The following is a 22,096-nucleotide window of genomic DNA, read 5'->3' as shown; positions in this document are numbered from 1 at the left end:
GTAAACAAGCTCGATCGGCCCAAAGTCCGGCATCCGATCAGCACGGAAGGTTTATGTGTTACTGTCTTTTCTCGTGGCAAAGTATTTTTGATTAAATGCAATACATTTTCTCATATGTGTTCTCTCGTTATTTCATCTGAGGTACTTTAATGATATCTGCTGTGCATCATTAAATATAAGCGAAAGTTTGACTATTCCTTTTAACTCTAATGAAAATAATGTCAAAGTCAGTTAGAATAATCAAATGTAACAATTTATTATGTCAGGTAAATGTATAATCAGTTCAAAGATAATCAATATAAAACATCAAATGAGATCTAACCCGACATTAGGAAATACATGAAGCTGAGAGTCCCGGTGGCTCTCAGCATTCACGGGCTGATCTGAGATACAGAAAGGCCCCGAGGCCCTTGCTGCATTTCATTATATAGGCTAACAATGGTTATTTGCATTCAGAGGTTACACCTTTTGGGGGTAGGAGACCGTTTGTCTAGAGACCACATTCCTTTGTGTGCCAGTTATCCCTAAACTCTTAAAAACCTTATTACCTTTTGTTTTACTTATTTGGAAATGAGACATTTGTACCAGTCGCACTGAGACATTTCAAATGATACCAAACATGTATAAAACTCGATGATAATCATTCACATTAAACCATTTAGATTCTTGGGTGAGTTTTTGGGGATCTTCGCATGGGGGATGAGGGGGAGAAATTCAGATTAGGATGAGGGAGGTGAGACCTTCGTCTCAATAGTGCACGAGGGGGAGTTCAAAGGTCCTTTGTCCCCTCGATGAGTGGTCGTTCCTCGACCAGTTCTTCCAGTTTTTCCAGTCTTACAGTGGTGCAGGTATGAGGTCACTTTGAAGGCCAATCGAGACAGTTAACATCACACTGTTTCCCTCAACAAAAACCCAATAGGATTTTTCCATAGGCTGTTGTTGATCACAGAGCTTATTTTTTGCGATAATCGAAAAGTTTATAATACTTGCACGTTTTGTCCATCAAGATCATTTTCACAGATGAACACATCTTTTATGAATTTTAAAGCCTAAATGCAGTTGCCAGAAGTAAAAAGCCATCGACAACTCTTTCATCTAAAAATGTTTTCCCAGAAAGTTTGAGTTAGAATAGTTTGTAAGAGCACAATTATAACCATAACGATGCTGTAAAAGCGAACTGAGCTGACCTATTTGGCGTGATGTTTAATCTCCTCGACGGCCTTTGTAGTCCCATTTAGCCTTGTTAGCAACCGCCTTTTTCAAGACACATTACAGTTTCAAAAATCACAAGTGGGGTAATACTGATGTATTTTATGTTGTAGAATAAAACACGAAAGTGTCTTGAGCACAGACCTATTTCAGCCATTAAACCAAAATCCCATTCCAGAAACCCATTGACTTTTGGATGATGGAACCGGAAGTGCTAAAATACTAACTCGCTTCCCCGTTTTGGCCTACAAAGTGAAACCATACCTGCACCACTCTATAATTCACTTGTTTCATTACTTGATGGATCAGATTTCATACCTATACATGACAACTGCTCTCTCTCTGGGTCAGCGGCAGCACCAACGCATATTTGAAAGTGATTTTGTCAAAGGTTTAATAGACACAGGTGAATCGTTGTCATTTAGGAATAAGATCGTGTAAATGTTTAAATCGAGATCGCGATCTTTTAACGGTTAATCTTGCAGCTCTAAAATACACGTATGATATTTTAAGATGCCTCCTTATTTGGCTTAAAAATAGTTCAGACCAAATGTACACTTGATGATTTATAGCTGTCATCTAAACTTTAGACCGTTTTACAGGAAATACCCCAAAGCCAATCTCTGACAGACAGCTCTATCTTCGCAGAAAGTATTTAATGTCACTGAAAGGCACTTCAGCAGGTGGGACAATGGTTGGTATATGACTAAATACATATGACTGGGATGACAATGAAATGAAATCTCTGAGATTGGACCTGAAGAGATCTCTGCTTCATTGTTCTTTCTAAAGACTTTAGATGGTGGCAGACTGCTGACATTGCGCCAGGGGCCACTAGATTGTTGGATGATATCAATATCAACCGCCTAAACCTCTAGAAAAAGCCTGGGCCACATCTGGTCATTCTCATGATGCCTAAAGTGTAGAAAGAAATTCAAAAATGCAATAAAATTGATTGAGGTTGTTCTTTTCAAAATAGAGGAATTAGCATGGTGGTATTCTTGCGTGTGCATTGTAATATTTCAGTGAATAAAAACACACTTATTCCAGGAAAGAATACTCCATCTATAAAACTGTTTTTCTCTGTCTGAGACTGATTGAAAGTGTTTACATGACCCTTGTGGCTACTTTAGTGATTTTGAGATGGATTTTAGTCCATTTGATGTTGTTTCCCAGTGCTGTTTTTGATCCATTACAAACAAATGGGTTTTTTTTTTGTCACCGTCTACGCAGAGAATCTTTTTTTTACTCCTCCTCTTTGAGATGTCTGGGCTCCTCCTGCTTCTGTGGCACTGTGCTTTGAGGATTTTTTCTATTTTAAACTGAAATGTGTATATTTGTCCCAAATAGTTCTCTGCAAATGTGCAGTACCTAAATAGCATTGCAACCTTTTGCACCTTCACATTTCCATTTGAGCATACTTACCTCTCTCCTTGTGCTCTTACATGTTGTGTTCACAGGGTGTGTGTGTGTGTGTGTGTGTGTGTGTGTGCTCTCTCTCCTTCCCCTGAACTCAGTGGCTCTCATCATAAAGGTATCTTTGTGATAGCCTAAGGTCTAATGTAAAGCAAGGGGGCCAGCAGTTGCAGCTGTGTTACTTTCCTTGGCTGGCCTGATTTTTCAGACTCTCTAACACCACAGACAGCCTAGTTATGCAAACACATCTATCAAAAGACTCTTGGCCCTGTGGAAAAACAGTGCTCTAAAAAGTCATGTTATCTCTTCCCAGAGGCACTGTAAGTATCAAGCCAGGGAAAAAAAAGGTAAAGTCTGCCTTTTCTGAACCAGTTTCTTTAAAAAAAAATAGACCTGACTGATGAACGACCAGTGAAGTCTGATTACACATAAAATGACTTGTATGAGCTGGTCCTTTTTTAGTGAATAAAGCATACAGTGTGACCAGTGTAGTCCAATTTCCAAGTTAATGACTCTTAGGTGGCTGTTTTTAGTGAATCAAACACATACAGCAGAACCAGTGTAATCTGATTCCTGACAAATGAGTTTCTGAACGAAACTGTTGAGTGAATGATTTAGCGATTCATAAAGGCTGCATCCGATATCGCATTCTCTCTTAAGTATGTACTTATTTTGAATAAGTAATTACTTCACAACCGCTAAAAAATTATGTTCTATATAGTATGAATGTAATTTGAACATATTACATCCGCCATGCTGTCATGTGACCTACTAGCGTCAGTTGCATCGCTTCACTGCCATTCACAAATCCTCTCATGGGATTGTAAGGTGTCCATCGTATGCACACTTCAGAATCTCGCTGGAAGTAGTAGGTCATCTGGGCACTTTTTGCCTACTCTTTTATGAGTACTGTGAATTTGAATATACTACTTTTGTCTCATACTGTTTTTCGCCCACTATAACAGGGAAGTATGCAATTTCGGATGCAGTGTAGTCTGATTTCTGAATGAATGACTCTAATTAGCCCGTTTTTTTTAGTTAATCAAAAACATACAGTGCAACCACTGTAGTATGATTCCCAAACAAATGACGCCTACTGTATGAACTAATAGTTTTTAGTAAATCAAAATCATGCAGTGTGACCAGTGTAGTCCAGTTCCTGAGAGAATGAATCCTAGGATATGGTTGTTTTTAGTGAATCAAAAACATACAGCACAGCCATTGTAGTCTGATTCCTGAACGAATGACTCTTGTGAGACGATTCTTTTTTAGTAAATCAAAACCAAACAGTGTGACCAGTGTAGTCCAACTCCTGAGCGAATGACTCTTATGAGTTGGTTGTTTTGTAGTGAATCATAAAACATACATGGCGAGCAGTGTGGTTTGATTACAGAACTTTTTTTTTTTGTGAATCAAAAACATAGTGTGACCAATTGTAGACTGATTACAGAAAAATTTCAGTTTCACGTACAGTTTACTGCACATTTTTATTTAGTGTTGTTCTGTAATATACTCTATTAAACATTACCATTGTTCAAAATGTTCTTCTTTTCTGTTCCACTGGAAAAAAAAATGGCAACATAGTCATAACGGCATGGCAGAATTTTTATTTTTGGTTGAAATATTTCTTTAATGGCAAACACAAGCAAAAACAGAACATTTATGGTTGAAGCCAGACAGAGTTAAAGGATTGCAGACAGAGGGCTGTGGTTAAGATTATTCTAGTGATTGGTGTGGGAAATTGGTCAAGGAGTTTTATTTTTAGATTGTTATCCGGATTTGGGTCTCAATCTTTAATATTTGTTCATTCTTAAGTGACAGCAGCGCTGCAGTTTTGTTTTCATAGCACTGGTCCGACAATCCTGGAGACAGTGAGTGTCTCTGTTTCTCCTCCAGATGCGTGCTAAGGACCAATAGACAGGAGAAGTCTTCTCATCTAATTGAAGTCAATAACAAGTGAGGAATGTTTCTCCACTTTTTGAAGTTTTTCTTCAAAAGCTCACAGGATCTGTTGGGGGAATGTAGAACATCACTTTAGGGCTGCAGTAATCTGGCCTCATGGGCCAGAGGGCAGAAAACATTCCAGAAATTTTTCCTAGTGACAATGATAATGACCCTAAGATCGAAATTTGTGTGCAGATACGCACTGTTCAGCGACCCGCTAATGTCTTCATATAATCCTACACGAAGTGGCCAAGGAGAACCCCTCTGCAGACCATAAACGATATAGGTATAACTGTTTCAATTGGTTGTACTGCAGGAAAGTGTTTGTGTGTATAATTAAAACCTTTCCAGATTGTAGCTCTGCACAAACCTACAAGAGCCTGAAGAGTTTACATCATACGAATCAAAACCTAACGTGTATAAAACACTATCAGTCAGATGTCTTTTTGAGGACATGCCAGGCTTTTTTCAGCTCTTCCAAATCCTTAGATGGTGTGTAGACATTGTGATTGTTCTGTCCGTGTTTTGGCCTTGTTTTCACTTTCTCAGCCTTTGAATTGTTACAAAGAGAATCATTCTCAAATAATTATTTTTACCTGCATAGATGTTTTGTTATTTGAAGAAAAATCTAAAGAGACGTGAAATCCCAGGCTTAAGTTAAACACGCAAACGCTGCATTCCAGCAAAGGCGGCCTGTCCCAAACGAATTCATTTCAACACCTGATCTTGTTCTGTTGAAACAGCTTGGACCCTCATATCACACATACTTTCAGTTTTACTCCCGTTTGAGGCCAGTGGGTGCCTCTTTAATCTGTGACCTCGCCATAGACCTCATGTAAGTTTGTTGACTCCCACTCTTCCCTTTCTCCAGGCATTCAGACGAGTCTCAGTGCGAGTGTCAGGTCATGTATATCTCACCTGCTCCGTGGGCAAGACAAGCAGATCCCTGTTGACACATGCAATAGTCAATGTATTCAAGCTGACAGTCTAATGTGCTGGATTAATGTGTGCGCTGGGAGAGATGGATGGATGGGTGAATGCATGATTCTCTCCAGTCCCCCATCTTCCTGCATGCCTCCTTTGGTCCTTTTTAAGCGTCTTAAGTTTGGCTTGTCTGGTAGACCATTGATAGTATGAGGAGAAGTGCAGCAAAATTAAAATCATGCTACATAACAACAACCAATTAGTCAAAAAAAATAGTACTCCACCCAAAAATAAAAATTTACTCATCTTCATGTCATCCCAGATATAAATGACTTTCTCTCATCAGATGAACACAAACTGAGATTTTAGAAAAATAATCAGTCTCTGTGAGTCCATATAATGCAAATGGATAGTAACTAGATTATGCTTCAAAAACCAAGAAAAATTTACACTGTTTCCTATTAAACACACCTATCTTTTTGCTTCAGAAGGCTATTCATCAACTGAGGTCGTATGGATTATCATTGTGTTCGTTTTCGTGGTTTTTGAAGCATCGACTTTTGGGTTACTATCCACTTGCATTATATAGGCTCACAGAGATAGATTATTTTTCTAAAATCTCCATGTGTGTTCCACTGAAGAAAGAAACTAACATACATCTGAGATGGCATGAGGGTGAGTAAAAAACGAGAAATCGAGATTCGAGGAAATAGTCTTTAATAATTAAATCCAATGGGCACAGGAAAACTCAGAAGAGATAATATTATACAACCACGAATAACAAACACAACCGGACCATAAACTAAGGGCTTAAATACACAGACAGTACATTAGAGTAGGTAAAATTTTCCATCTGGTAAACTTTCTAAACATGGCAAATAAAAACAAACTGTACCATGATTTATTTCCTAAATAATTTTAAAAAATGTAAAGAAATTCATAGTACAAATGATAGATTTGGCTTTTACATACATTTATTTGTTTTGTTCATTCATAACACATCCTTTAGGCTGTTTAACCCAGGAATATGTAACATACAGAATGAGTTTCTTGTTTGTCTTCCAACGGCTACAGATTTCTTTAGAGGATTTGTCAAGAGTGCAGCTTTACTGCTGGCCAAGGTGACGTCTGACCCAAACGTTCACCGATGCAAGATTTTGCGAAGGTGGCAGAATTATGTCTTTGATTTCACTCTCCCCTGCAGTCTGTGTGAGCTTCATATTTGATCTCAGGTCAGTGAGTTGAGGGGAACAAGTCTCCCCTTTGTGCCTGGCTGCAGCTTTGAACGGTCTCATACTCCAGTGCCAGAGCAAAAGAAGTGCCAGTCACCCTGACCTGTCTGGCTGATGCCAAGCGGGACTTCCAAACATCGTATTAATGTAAAACATTGGCTCTTGAAAGCTTTAGCACTGTCCTGAAAAGCAGGCACTTCGAAACACCATAAACCACAAAATGCAACATAAAAATGGATTTATGGGACTTAACAAATGTTTACAAGCCCTTTGAGTTATTATAAATATTTATATAAAAAATAAAAATTAAATAAAAATGTAGTAAGCTAAAATGATGATATGATCTTTCCATAGACCTCACTGTTGGAGGTTTTCCTTGATCGTTTGGAGACCTTAAGGAGCAGGGAGGATACCCGGCCGGTTGCATTACTCCCTTAGTAAGAACTGGCTGCAATTCAGCATTTTACACACCAGGAAACAGCTTCAAAGACTTCCAGCTTACACTAAAAGAACTGAGGTAAGTGCACTATAAGCCTCGCTGAAGAATCAAAATAGTAGGATAATGGGCCATTAAAACATCCTCCCTCTATTAAAACATAAATCTGATGATCTCGAAGCAACTTGGAAGCTTGTTAAGCCACAGAATGAAGAAATTAAAAAGTATTCTTGACTTTATATCTCACAATTGCAAATGTATTTAATGTCTCCCAATTGTGACTTGATATCTCACTATGTGACTATATTTCGCAATTTCAACTTTTCAAATTATCATAATTGTAACTTAAAGGTGCAGTGATGAGGGAAGCAGGGTAGTGGAGTCCAAAGGATGATCTTAATGGACACACAGAGGAAAGGAAGATGCTGGAGACAGGGAGATCGCTGGAGACGGGGGGAATAGTCCACATTGCATGAACGAGGTCAGACAATGAACTGTGGCGAAGAGTGTGCATTTGTAGTGGCAGTGATGAGGGTGATGATGACGTGCAGGTGGGGACCAGGAGGGATGCTGGGAAGTGTAGTGCAGAGGATGGTGGCTAGGTGGAAATGTAACAGTTTCTCATAATTCTGACTTTACATCACACAATACTGAATTTATATTTTTATTGACTTTATTTCATATTTTAAATTTGAATTTACTTTAGAAATTAACTTCTATAAAAGATAATTACAGCCCCCATTCTTCCCCTTAACAGTTCAGATCTGATTTACGACAAATTGCAAAGTCAGTCCTATTTGGGGAATTTCTGGTTGATCTAGCTAGCCAATGCGCATGTGCAGTCCCAAGCGTGCATTTAAAAGACACAGTTTTTTTTTTTTTTATGGGAATCGGAGCTTTTGACAGCTGCTGCAGTGACACGATGAATTTACCAATTTGCGTTTGGCTCTTTTATTTAGAAGATGGGGTTTATTAAGCCATACTTAAGCCAAAGTTTGTTGTGCTGTAATTATACATGATTGCTTTTCATTAGCATCAAAGTTCAGAACAGTTAGCACGTTTTTTCCTGACCTTTTCCTGCACAGGGAACACTTACATAATCACCCATTGGCCTTTTCAGTATATCACTATGTCCTGCCGTGGTTATGACTTCCATTCTGGGAATCTTAATAATCCAAAAAGCTTATAAGCAGTTGTTTTTTTATTAACTAGAGATGATGTTTATGAGTCGTGTGTGCTTTCACGCAGTTCTGTCCTGTCGGGTGTCAGTCACTCCCTCTGGCAGCTCAATGGGGTGTTAATGGCGCAGTTGAACTGATTGGACCGGGGACCTTTCAACGGCCCTCAGCCCCACTGTGGTGGTGATGTTTTTATGTTTTGTAGGGTTTCATGTCAAACACTTTAGTAACACCTTTTCAGGACCATACCACGCCATGTAGAGAGAACACTGTTAGGTACGCTATGAGTACAAAGAATTGCCTTGTTTTTGCCCCTACATTTTATTACTTCTTGTTGCTTACACATTCTTTACCTTCTTGTGGTGTTGATGGGATATACTTGAAAGCACTGGGGTACACTATAAAAGCACTGGTTTCCTTCTCATGCAATCCCAACGGTTTCCTGTGCTAGCTTGCAGTACATAAGGGGCATTTGTGTGTGAGCACAAACAAAGATATTTGAAAGAATCTGGTTAACCAAACAGTTGATGGACCCCATTGACAATTTTTTTTTACATAATATAGAAGTCAATGGGGTCCATCAACTCTTTGGTTAACCATATTCTTCAAAATATCATCTTTTGTGTTCAGCAGAAGAAAGAAATTCATACAGGTTTGGAACAACTTAAGGGTGAGTAAATTATGACAGAATTTTTATTTTTGAATGAACTATCCCTTAAACTCCACAGAGAACTGCAATATGAGCTAAGAGTGCTTGTCTGCACTGCAGCCAGAGTGTTCAGTACTGCAAAGATTTACACCTTGTGAGCCATTTATAAGTTAAAAAAAAAATTCTGTACCTTAGTGTGAGTTCCTAAAAAGGAAGCACTTTAACCTGTTTTGTCAGAGGTCATGCTCTAAATGTTTGCTCATACATTACTTGCTGTCATTCCTCACACAGATTAATGACACTGTTCACAAGGCCTAAACTCTTGCGGTACTGAACACTGGCTGAACTGAAGACATGCACTTTCAGCTAACACTTTCATTTCATTTCATGTCTTTACTTTTCTTTTCGATTATTTTTATTTCATTTCTTGTCGTTTCGTTTTTTATTTTATTTTCATTTCCCTGGACCCCAGTTTGAAAACATATGAGTTAGGATAATATACAGCAGTTTTTTTTTTTTTTTTTCAAGGGTTGGTTGTTATATAATTTTCAAGCCATTTATGTGTACTTGATTTTATATTTATTTTTCAAAAGGTAGACAGACGTTAAGGACATGATCCTCTCTTGAGCCTTGTTAACTGTGGTGCCCTTTGAAAGCTGTGGCTGAGTGAAACCACAAGCTAATTTTTTTCTGTTATATAACTGTGGACTGAATAGAAGCACACTTTCAAAATCATCATGCTGCTTTATGCGCTGGTGAACCTCTTCATTTAGCAAGTCAAACACATTTCCATGCTGCTCAATCAAAAGAGAAAGATTCATTTGAAGCCAAAGCTCAAACGTTTCCACCTCAGAGTGGAATCAGATGCTCCTCTGAGCAAAAAACTTCAGGTGGGGGACACTCTGCTATGTTATTTTCAAAAGCTAAGAAGCAAAGAGTCATCTAATATGTTGAGGGTGGCTCTGAATGTGGCTAACAACATTGGCAGAAGGGCAGGAACCTAAACTAACAAGTCTAGCCTCAGCCACAAAAGTCAAACACCGGCTAAAATAACATCGCCTAACAGTGCAAAATCAGACACCAGGTTTTATTACCGTGGGGCCCTCTGTTCTCAGATTCACTCATCGAGTCCAATTGACCCACCCCGGCAGGCAGTGAAGGTGATATGTTTACATGTTAATTTATTAGTGGAAGAGGTCAGTTGTGTATCTGTGGACCTGTGTCATGCAGAAAGAAAATGAAAGGGAAATATACAACAACACAAGATGGGCCCGCATTGCATATCTGCTGGACATGGATGGAATGTTCAGGGTAGTTTTTTGAGCACGGTGGCCAACAGAGAGAGGTATTGTGCAGGGAAACCTGGTCAATCTAAGCGAAAAAGCTCGATAAACTCTAATGCTTAGTGCCTGATCAAACCTGGGGGAGCAATGCAGTACAATATGGTACTCTTTCATGGTGACATTGAATCAATAATGAAAAAAATGATTATTAGGGTCAGCGTCCTTATCACGAATTAAAAATATATGTTAAAATTTCAATTCATACATCCAATGACTTGAATACACCATGAGCATATTTTAAATTTCTTAAATGAAATTAATTAAAGTCTAAAAATGTTAGGGTGATTAAAAACTGTCCTGGTGTCACAATTAAGAAAAAAGAAAAAAAAAATATTGAAAGAAAACTTTAATGAATAGTTATATTTAAAGGTGCAGTGTGTATTTTTTAGCGACGTCTAGCGGTTCGGTTGCGAGTTGCACTAAGGGCTCAGCCCACTGCTCGCCCCTCCCTTTCGAAGAAGCTACGGTGGCTAAAACGGGACAAACATATCGTCGTCTGAGACAGCAGAGAATAGCCAGAGTAAGCCAAGAGTGTGTAACATTGTCACTGTTTCTGTACCACAGTCCATTATAAACCACATCATGGATAAAGTTTACAAAGCCATAGTCAGGTGAGGATCAAGGGTCTTAATATATAATAATATAATAATAGTAATCAGCTGATTGTCTCACAAACGTAACCAGCACATTTATCCCCACATAGCAAACCCATAATACAGCGAGGGAGAAGAACCACATGAAACTATGCAACTATATATTTTTTCTAACAGGGTAGTAAATGTTTAGCTGGCTAAATATGAGCTGTTACTGTGGCTGAGCTGGTTAAAGCGTAAAGCCTTGTTTAAACTCGATGCGTCCGCATGAGCCCAAAGGTGCGCGCGGCAGAAATGACATGATTGTAACAGCGCGCCTCCGCATCCCCTAGACACCATTTACTACACACAATAGGCTTTTTCTTCTCTGAAAACTCTTCGCGATCGACTTAAAATGCTTCCAAGATCGACTTGTCGACCGCGATCGACGGGTTGGTGATTCCTGTAACATACTGTTTTACGGTCAATGACAAGAGTACTAATCAGCTGTCTCACGAACGTTACCAGCACATTTATCCCCACATAGCAAAGCCATAACACAGTGAGGGAGAAGAACTAAGTTACATGAAACAATCCAACTACATATTTTATATTTTACACCACTGACGAGGGAAAAGCCACTACTCACGGTGTCTATGGCTTAGCTTTCTGCTGCTTCTCTTTCAAGGTAGTGACGAAACGCGCTCTGTAGCGCTGTTTGTTCGCTGTCGGCTATGGTCATGGCGACACAATATGTCGACCTTCATAGAAGGGGGTGCCCGCGGTCATGTAGATATAAATGTCTTATTCTAAGGTAATAAAAACATTACGGTTTATTAAGTAAGTTCTTTATGCACCACTGAAAACATAGATATGGATGTCATATTGCATTTCTGTTAATAGATACTACTAAATTTTTACACATTGCACCTTCATATTTATATATATATATTTATTTTTATTTATTTATTTATTTATTTCATTCTTCAGAAACATTTGTCCATTAGTCATCCTGTTTACTTCATATTTTGTTGCCTCCAGCTGGTGGGACAGTTTTTAAAATGAGAATTTGTGCAATTGCGTAACTGAGATCCTCCAAGATACCCGCTGGAACTCTTTGTAATGGAGTCTCCCCAACACTGTGGCACGTTGAGAACGAAGACGATGAGGATGTGCTCGTGGATTGATGGTATTCCAAAGCAGCACTTGAAAGAGCAAAATCTGCAAGCGACGTGTTTTCTTTTTACCAAAGCCAGCTCATTAAGACAGACTGAGCTTCCAGGAAGAGAGAGTTTATGGAAGACTGTTCCTTAATATGTGTCCTTGATCCCTACACTATCAAACAACACACATTAGTGGCATCTCTGGGGAGTTTTCCAACTGGTGAGAATTCTGGTGTGGTGAAGGATAAGCAAGATCTAAACATTGCTGATTTGCCTTGTGGATCTTTCCTACTGTCTCTGGAATCTCTTTTGATGACAGTGTTGTTCCTGGCCAAGCATTTGAGTGGAGGTGTTTATATTTTCCAAGTTGACCTCTCTGTTTCATCTTTATGTAGATGCTTCATCACACCCTCACTATTAGAGAGGTTTCAGTTTCATCAAAAAGATATGGTGGTTAGAAAAAGGCACATTCTTATTTATTTATTTATTTTGCTGTGGCCTGTGTCATTTGTGTCAGATCTCTTGTCCAAGTTCTGAAGATAAAGAGACAGACAAGCATTTCATTACGTTTTGAGCCAAGTATGTGTGCGAAGAGAAGATCAACAAAATTCCAGCTCAAATTATGCGCACATTTACTGTGAGATTTAGTCATTTGCAATAATAATGAAAAAAGTATCTAAAATATAATATTTTATTCCTTTAGATGTTGCTTTGTGCCATTTAAGTCTGAAAATGCTGAAGATGTAAGAAAAATAACGATTTGTCTTTTTGAGTAATAAATAATAATTAAAAATAGCAAATTTCTTCCAGGTAAGGAATTATACAGATTTTTATTTTATTTATTTATTTATTTATTTATTTATTTTACTTAATTTTTATTTTTTGCCAGTATTCTCAAATATCAGATACGTATCAATTCATTATACTTGGGCGTCATCAAATTGTAATTAAAACACTTTTCTCTTTGTTACAACTATGCAGGTTAAAGTTTAATCCGGGGAACCATGTTGAATTGGTTCATAGATATACATAAAGTCAACAAATCCCAATTTTACAGGCTATAAAAGGTCTTTATTTGTGCATGTCATGTAATATCTATGCCCTTGCACCCAGTTTATGGGTTGTTGTCTGAGCTCTCTGCTTGAAATATTGCATTGCAGGGAGGGGGTGAGCTCTGCTTCAAGAGGAATTTGGAATCTGACCTTCAGAGAGGTGAACTGGATACTGTTTCAGACAGTGTATGATCTCTTCACCTTAATGTCTGAAGTGTGTAAAAGTCCTAGGAATGCCAGTTTGGATGGAGCAACAAATTTAAAAGGCTATTTTTGTTAACCATCAATAGGGGTGTTATTCTAATTCCAAATAATTCACAATATCACAAAAAGGTACATAAATTGTGTCATCTTTCTGATATGTCACTAAATTGTTTTCTTTGCTATACATTTTTTCTTTTCATTCATGTGTAACACACTTTGTATTCAGCCACACATTGATAGTAAAACAAATATTGTTATACCAAGATTATTCCCACCTCCATTCCACTCATGCTTTGATTTTTTTTTTTTTTTTTTATAATTCCCAATGTTAATGGATATAGAGACAGCAGTATAGGGTCAAAGGACAAGGATTTGTTGGTGTTTAAATTTGTTAACTGTAATAACAAAGCTTGGGCTTTGTTAGATAATTAGATACAAGCCGTTCATATGGCACACTGCCCTCATAATGCTTTTATAGGATATTGCAAAAAATGTACACTTGAGTTCAGTAAGATGTTGATGTTTTTTAAAGAAAGTGATACTTTTATTCAGCAGTGACACATTAAACTCTATTTATAATGTTGCAAAAGATTTCTGCTTTAAATAAATGCTTTACATTTGAACTTTCTATTATTCAAAGAATCCTGAAAAAATGTCACGGTTTCCACAAAAATATTAAGCACCACTGATAATAAGAAATGTTTCTTGAGCAGCAAATCAGCATATTAGAATGATTTCAGAAGGATCATGTGACACTGATGCTGAAAATTCAGCTTTGCCATTACAGGAATAAATGACTTTTTTATATTAAAATAGAAAACTGTTCTTTAAATGATAATAACAAAAACAATATTACAGATTTGAATGTATTTTTGATCAAATAAATGCAGCCTTGGTAAGCACAATACTTTTTTCAAAAACATTCAAAACTTTTACATACCCCAAACTTTTGAACAGTGGTGTATATATCTGTTATCCTTGAAACATTACATTTTCTCACTTGATGAGTAGCATAAGCTTTACCACCTCTCGCAGTTCAAACAAACAGGGCGGGGCAAAAAACTCAAGCTCCTCCGACATTTCTCTTTAAAAATTGTCGTTTTAGACTTCTAATTTGTGACTGGTGTTTTGTTTTGCTCTATCCTCTGCGCTTCTGCCTTCGTCATTACGTTGTGCGTCAAGGTCAAGGGTTAGTCTTCCACCATAAATCGTTGCGTATTGCCGTCTGCCGGAAGCTAGTTATTTTAGTCGATAAAGTTTCAAATATGGATATTTTTCTTACACAGAGCATCGCTTCACTTCAGAAGGCCTTTATTGACCCCCCAGAGCCGTGTGGAGCACTTTGATCATGGATGGATGCACTTTGATGGACTTAAAAAAAACAAATAGAGCCATTCACTGCCATTATAAAGCTTGGAAGAGCCAGGACATTTTTTAATACAACTCCTATTAATAATATAACTCTTATTGTATTCGTCTGAAAGAAGAATTTCATGATGGCTTGAGGGTGAGTAAATCATGGGGAAATTTTCATTTTTGGGTGAACTATCCCTTTAATTCTTATGTTCTTTAATATATGAATTGATTCTTTTGCATGGTAAGTGTTGAATACAAAACATTGGAGCAAGGCTCCATTGGAGCTTTTTTGGGAGATTTTACAACACAGTTAGCATACAGAGAGTGATATCCTGAAGCAGCAATAATTGCCATGTTCACAAATCACACACATCATGTCTGAGCGCAGAGGGAGGCTGGCTTTCCACACGCTCTGCCTCTTTTCACAGCATTCAGACGTTCAGTAGCTCACTTTCCACATTAGATATTTGCAACTCCACAGGGGATTGTAGCCATGCCGAACTGTTCTGGGAAACAAAAACGCCTCTGAGATTCAGGCTATTAGCACATAGCATGCAGCGATTGTTCCCATCACTGTATCGGACTGAGCTGCATTAGTTCTAAGTTGTGTTTACAGTAGGTCCACTTAATAGCTGTTCCATGTCATTAAAGGTCCTAAACTTTGAATGGCAGATATAAATGCTCAAGTCCATGCATGCCAACCCCTTCCGATGTATTATAATGAAGTAATGAAACACTCTAACCCTATTTTTTGAATATATATATATATATATATGTATACTCAGGCACGAGTTCAGAATGGAACCCTTCTCAGCTGGTGTCAATAAGCGTGTGTGGGTCCAAGTTTACGTCTGTATGTTATCAGAATGGAAAGAGCCAACAGCTTCCTCTTTGGCTCTATGAGCGTGTGTGAGAGTTTAGTGTTAGTCAATATTTGTCCCAATGTGTGAATTACGTGCATTGCAGTGTTTACATTGCCTCAAACATTTACAAGTAGCCTCAACTATTCTGTCGTTACAATATTTTCCCATGCACTTGTTTGTCTATCCGCCTTAATCACATTAACCTCAATGACAGACGGAAAGGAAAAGGGCTTGATTGTGCTGCTAAATCGAATCATTCGTCAAAGCTAATTTGAAGTGGTTTTGATGTAAATTTGTCACAGTGATGAGAAAATTATGGCCTCTTACATATCTTGGAGCATATTTAAGTTTCAAATCCAAGTAAACATGCACTAATAGTCTATGTATGGATGGTGGCAAAGTTTCCCTTTGTACATAACAGCAGATTTTGTTTTGTTTGTCGAGTCTGTTCCAGTGTGGGGCTGCACATGATCACTTGACAAGATCCTTTCATGGATAATCAAACAAAGCGGAGTTGGGAAACTCTAATTTAAACAATACCAGCAGTAGCTCTTCATCTTTGACTGATGATTCATGTCCCTGTTTGTCCTTAAGAATTCTGTTGAAACTATCAGATATCACGTGACCAGTTTTATGTATAAAAAACGGATGAAAATGGGTCATGTTCAAGGTATAGTAAAAACTTTCTAGAGAGCAAAGTTTGCTGACCTTCTCTGACTTCAAATAGACCTGGAAAGCCAAGGTCATGCATTCAGGTTGGAAACGAAATACAAACGTAGCCAAAACAAATCAAACAAAAATATATTTTTTTCCTGCATTAGTGGACAAGTACTTTTACTCAACTATTTATGCATGGTGTCTAAAGAAAAACAACTTAACATTAATTAAATGCAAGGTAATTTAACAAATTCATTTTCACAAAGCAAACCACATAGGGTGTTGACTATGAACTTATAAATTACATTTATAAATAAATTATAAAACTATAAATTAAATTAACAATTTGGGCATGCTACTTCCAGAGTCTCAACTTTGCTATAATTGAGAATTCAAAATGTCCCACAGGTAAATATGGCTTTGCTTGGTCATTCATGTGCACATACCTCATAATTAGGATATTCAATCCACTTAAAGGCTGCAAATGACTTTTGTAGTATCATAAACAATGCTGTGCTATGTTGTTTTGACTAGTTTAAAGTTCTAGGTAGTTTTTTAGTTTACATTTAAAGTTCTCATTTGAATCCAAACCTGTATGACTTTCTTTCTTCTGTAAAAAATTTAGATATTTTGAGAAATGTCAAAAAGTGTTTGTTTTTTGTGCACACAACAGAAGTCAGTGGTAAACAAAACTACCAACATTCATCAAAATATCTTCTATGTTCCACAGAAAAAAAGAAAGTCATACAGGGTTGGAACAACATGAGAAAATAATGACAGAATTTACATTTTTGAGTGAACTACCCTTTTAATTTCCAAAGTATTCTCATAATTGTGATAAAAAGTGTAAAAAAAAAAAATCCAGCTTGAAATGTTTGCGTTACCCAGTTGTCCTCTCACTGTTAGGCAGATGAGAACAAACAACAACAACAAAATACTGCAAAGCTGCGACTCTGGACCTCATCTATTGGAAGTTATGAACTTTAAGTAACTTCTCACTCTGTCACTTTGGTTTCTGTATGAAATATGACAGTGATGTCAAGAGCAGCGAGCCAAAGTCTGACTCAGCGCCTGGGTCCCCATGAAAAAGTAAGAACAGATGAACTGATGCGAGGTAGAATCTCGCTACTTAGCGTGTGGCCCCAGGGCTTGTTGACAATTTGGTGGCCCTTTATGAATCTTCTATGGATTTATTGGTCTGAATGTGTCTGAAATTTTGAAATTACTCCCAGAGTGATTCTGGTATCACTCAGACTACAGCTGGATCAGTGTGCGGTCGTCATGACTCCCACAAACATGTGGTGAAGGTTTTATGACGTTCAAGCTTTCATCCGACCTACACAGACTATACAAGTTAGTGTATTAGTGATATTAGTCTTATTTATAATATAGCCTACCTGAAAAAGTTATTCATGTGGTTGATAACACCTGACTGATTTATAATTGGTCCTAGCTAAACGGATGCATAGCAACACTGACTTCATGGGTTTGATTCCACACTGCCTTTTAAAATATATATTGAATGAAGTTGCTTTGGTTAAAAGTATCTGCCAAATGCAAAAATGTGCATTCTTAGCTCATCTGATATCACACTCCCAAGGCCTTGCTTCGTCAATGAGGCAAAGGGTGGACTGCGAAAAGTCAAATGGAAACTATTTTCTCTAAGTTTGTGGTAAATGTAATTTGTTATGAAAAAGCACATGAAAATGTGTGGCTGTTTGATGTCAGGGTCCTCTGAGGAACTTTGGCACGTCAGGAAGTAACCCATCTTGTGAAAATCAACAGTTCAATATCGATTCATTACACTAGGGAAACCGTACATAAAGCAGGACAGCCTGCGTAATACATGCGCAAATCTGCACGATTCAAAATGCTGGCATATGTGCTATTTGGCCAGACTCCAGTGTTTAGGTGGCTCAAAAAGGTGAATACAAAGAAAGCATCTTTTGTGTTTTTTTTGCATCCACCGATTTATAGAAGTGTTAAAGGAAAAGTTCACACAAAAATGAACATTCTGTCATTCTGGAACACGCTGACTTTTGGGGACTTTATCTTATTCACCGTATCCCCCAGAGTTAGATAAGTCCATACATAGCCTTCTCATCTCCGTGCGTGCCGTAACTTTGTCTGACGCACCCACCACTAGCCTAGCTTAGCACAAATACTGGAGGTAAACGGCTCCATCTAGCCTACTGCTCCCAATAAGTGACTAAATAACGCCAACATTTTCCTATTTACATGTTGTGATTTGTATAGTCACAGTGTGTACAAATAACAAGGTCACATGAGACACAGCCATCTTTTAACCGTATACATACTGGGAAGTGGGAACTATATTCTCAGAAGGCGAAGCACTGCTACTTCTGCGGAGTGATTTGCTCGCAGCAGCCATGATCACCAGTCACGTTGGCTACTAGCTAGCTAGTCACGTTGGTTTTGTTGACATAAGTAACGACGGTGCTTTTCAGGTGTTGCGCTAATCACTCCGCCCTAGTAGTAGTGCTTTGCCTTCTGATAATATAGTTCCCAGTACGTATACGGTTAGATGGTTGTGTCTCATATGACCTTGTTATTTGTACACACTGTGACTATACAAATCACAACATGTAAATAGGAAAATATTGGCGTTATTTTGTCACTTATTGGGAGCAGTAGGCTAGCTGGAGCCATTTACTTCCAGTATTTGTGCTACGCTAGGCTAGCGGTGGGTGCGACAGACAGAGTTACAGCACGCACGGAGATGAGAAGGCTATGTATGGACTTATCTAACTCTGGGGGATACGGTGAATAAGATAAAGTCCCAAAAAGTCGGCGTGTTCCTTTAAGGCCCATTCACACCAAGGATGATCTACAGTATAACAATAACTGTTTTAATAAATCTACAAGAATAGGAAAGTCTATACCACAACTAATGCTAACGAGAAGAGAACTATACTGTAAAGTTTGATTCCAAATTCCAGATTCCAAGTTCCAGTATAGTTCTTTTGTTGCTTTCAGAGCGTTTTTCTTTCCCAGCTGATGAACGAAATATTGACTGATCAGAATCGGTGGACGAAATAACTGCATGTTTAAGGCCCGTTCACCAACGCATGATAATATTTTTTTTACTATAAGTGTGCAATCAAGCTCTTTAAATTCGGGTGGATTTTGATTGGCTGTCAATAATTTTATCTTCCATTAACTGGGGAAGAAAAATGTTCTGCAAGTGATTCCAATGTTATTCCTTTTCTTTGTGTCGTTATCATTAAGATGTTAAAAAAATGTTAAAAGAAATCTATTATGGATGCATTCGAAAGCTTAAAAATGCTGCCTTCGGAGGACGCATTCCAAAGTAAGAAGGCATCAAGGCACGTCCGAATCTAATGGTAGCTTTAGGCTACTTCCTGTCTCCTGAGATACCGTCATCTGATCGATTTTTGAAGGCAGCATAGATGGGTCTTTCTCTGCCTTTGATTTCACACAAAAAATAAGCTAAAAAATAAAGATGGCATCTGAAATTTGTGATTGGTGGTCATTTTGTGTGTAAATATGCGTTTTTGATCAACCTTTTCCACTTTTGATTTCATACAGCGAGAAATCACTTGTAGTAATTAAATATTTGCTTAGTTATATCACCAAAGCTCTCTCTATTTTGTTGAATAGATCATTAAACCGTTATGCCTCCTCAGAAGTCTGTACCTTCATGCGCAAACACTGCTTGAGAAGTCAAGCAGTGAATATTTGCTTTCAGTGAATATTTGCAGTGAATATTTCAGCAGTGAAAGCTACAGTGAATATTTAATGACTATGATTTCTTGCTAGAAATGGTATAGTGGAATTCCATAAGTGGAAAACATTGATCAAAAATGTACATTTACACACAAACTGATGACCAGCCACAACTTTCAGACACCATCTTTATTTTTGCTCAACTGTCACAGAATGGAAAGCACAGGATTGTGGGATATCAAAGGCAGAGAAGGATACATCTATGCTGCCTTCAAAAATCGATCAGATGACGGCATCTCAGGAGACAGGAAGTGAAGCTAACTTTGGATTCGGACGTGTCTTGATGCCTTCCGACCTTGGAATGCGTCTCCCGAAGACGGCATTTATCAGTTTCCGGACGCAGCCATTGCCTGATGGGGCAGCGAGGCAACAAGTCATAATTCGTACGCAGCCAATAGCATCCACAGCAATCCACAATAATGTTCTGTTTATTATAAGTTTGCTATATACTCAGGCTCTTTAAAGTTGTGTGGATTCTGATTGGCTGTCAATGCTTTGTTCATCAGCTGGAAGAAAAAATATAGTTTTTTATATTTAAAATTATTTTTAGAATATTGTTATAGTTATCGTCCTTGGTGTAAACGGGCCTCTAGCTGTGCTGTGCACTTCTCTATTCTCATAGATTTTGGTCGATTATTAAAACTTTATAGACATTGCTATAATTAACACCCTTTGTGTGAACAGGCTTTTATAATAAACAAAACATTTTTTGTCCGTTGAATGCTAATATAATTATCATTATAGTTATTGGTGTGAACAAGCATTTAACCAATCCTGTATGGCTTTCATTGAGGTCACACTGTGAGGTACTTAGACTGACACAATCGTAATTACCTTTAGTTTATTTTTAAGGCGGAACACAACTGTCATACATGATCTCTTTGTAATGTCTCTTTCAGATGAAGTAAATCTTGCCACAGGTTGCCTGCAGTGGCAGGTTTAAGTCCACAGGCTCCATGACGAATACACCCTTGCTCCATGTTGGCAGTCAAGTCTCATACACCACTCGAGGTATCATCTTACCTCCCTGCAGAGAGGAGAGAGTCTGGCCAGCCTGTCAGGATCTGGAATCTCATCCCTGTCAATACACACAGCAGATACAGGCTAAAAAACAATGACTGTTTTCCTACCCTCAGTGCTGTTTTTCCAGCACTTCCTTTTTCTAATTTCATCACACAGAGTTATATTGTCTGGTCTTAGCGTGTGTGTGTGTGTGTGTGTGTGTGTGTGTACAGGTTTATATTGCATTGTGGGGAGTAAAACCTGAAATCACCCACAAAGACAGCGAAACAGAGTGTGTGTGTGCGTGCATTCAATGTTAAGTTGTATGGTTTTGAAAGAGTTGATCACATCGAGTTTTCAAATGTCTTTTCAGACCGCATTCACTATAACAAGTCAAAACAGATTTAATTAAAGGCCATGGATCATATTTGTAATAACTTGTTTTGATTCATGCCTTTTGTTTTACCTTCTTGAGATGGTTCACTCCAGAAATGAGTGAACTATGGTTTTCCAAATCTACATGAACTTGCTTGTGGAACACAAAATGATATTCTGGCCACTCTTTACAATATTATAAAAAAGAAAAAAAGCACATTAAGTCTCATAAACGTGGTCTATGCCGTACATGAGCTATATTTGTGTTGCTGTACAATCTGGACTGAATGATTTATAAATCAGACTGATCCAGTTCTGACTGACAAGAAATTAAGTAATAATGTTTTCGAACAATATGTGTGAAGGTGAGCGTATACATTTTTTTGGGGGGGGGGGGAGGAGGAAATCAATTATGAATGAACTATCACTTTTAAACATGAGAACTAAACTTCTTTAAAAAAAATTGTAAAGATATAGGTAATTTTCTTACTATTTTTTAAAAACATTCACATATAACTGCAGTACCCATGCTTATAACACAGTACTCCGAAGTGTGTAGGTATAGGTTCCAGTGTACAGATACTCCAGGTATGTTGTATAACCCATACTGGAGCTCCTGCACATGCCCCTAGACGAATCTGCACTGAATAAACTCTTCATAATCCTGTTCACATCAACGTTGAGGAAAACGATTGCTTCAAGAGGGCTACCTGAAATCCAAACAGCCATTGAACCAAACAGGATGGCAGTTGA

General features: G+C 38.0%; 1 long non-coding RNA gene across 1 annotated transcript; it reads left to right on the top strand.

The window, feature by feature from the left end:
* Positions 1-4,192: 4,192 nt before the first annotated feature.
* LOC130075514 (uncharacterized) lies at positions 4,193-21,427 on the top strand. Its single transcript, XR_008805529.1, has 3 exons — positions 4,193-4,581; positions 7,080-7,242; positions 20,866-21,427. It is a non-coding gene; the product is annotated as an uncharacterized LOC130075514 (long non-coding RNA).
* The last annotated feature ends 669 nt before the right edge of the window (positions 21,428-22,096 follow it).

This window comes from Rhinichthys klamathensis, unplaced genomic scaffold (genome assembly GCF_029890125.1).
Source record: "Rhinichthys klamathensis goyatoka isolate OS25496 unplaced genomic scaffold, OSU_Roscu_1.1 h1tg000579l_1, whole genome shotgun sequence".
Lineage (NCBI taxonomy): Eukaryota > Metazoa > Chordata > Actinopteri > Cypriniformes > Leuciscidae > Rhinichthys > Rhinichthys klamathensis.
Note: the sequence above shows the minus strand (reverse complement) of the source record. Positions and strands in the feature narration are given on the sequence as shown.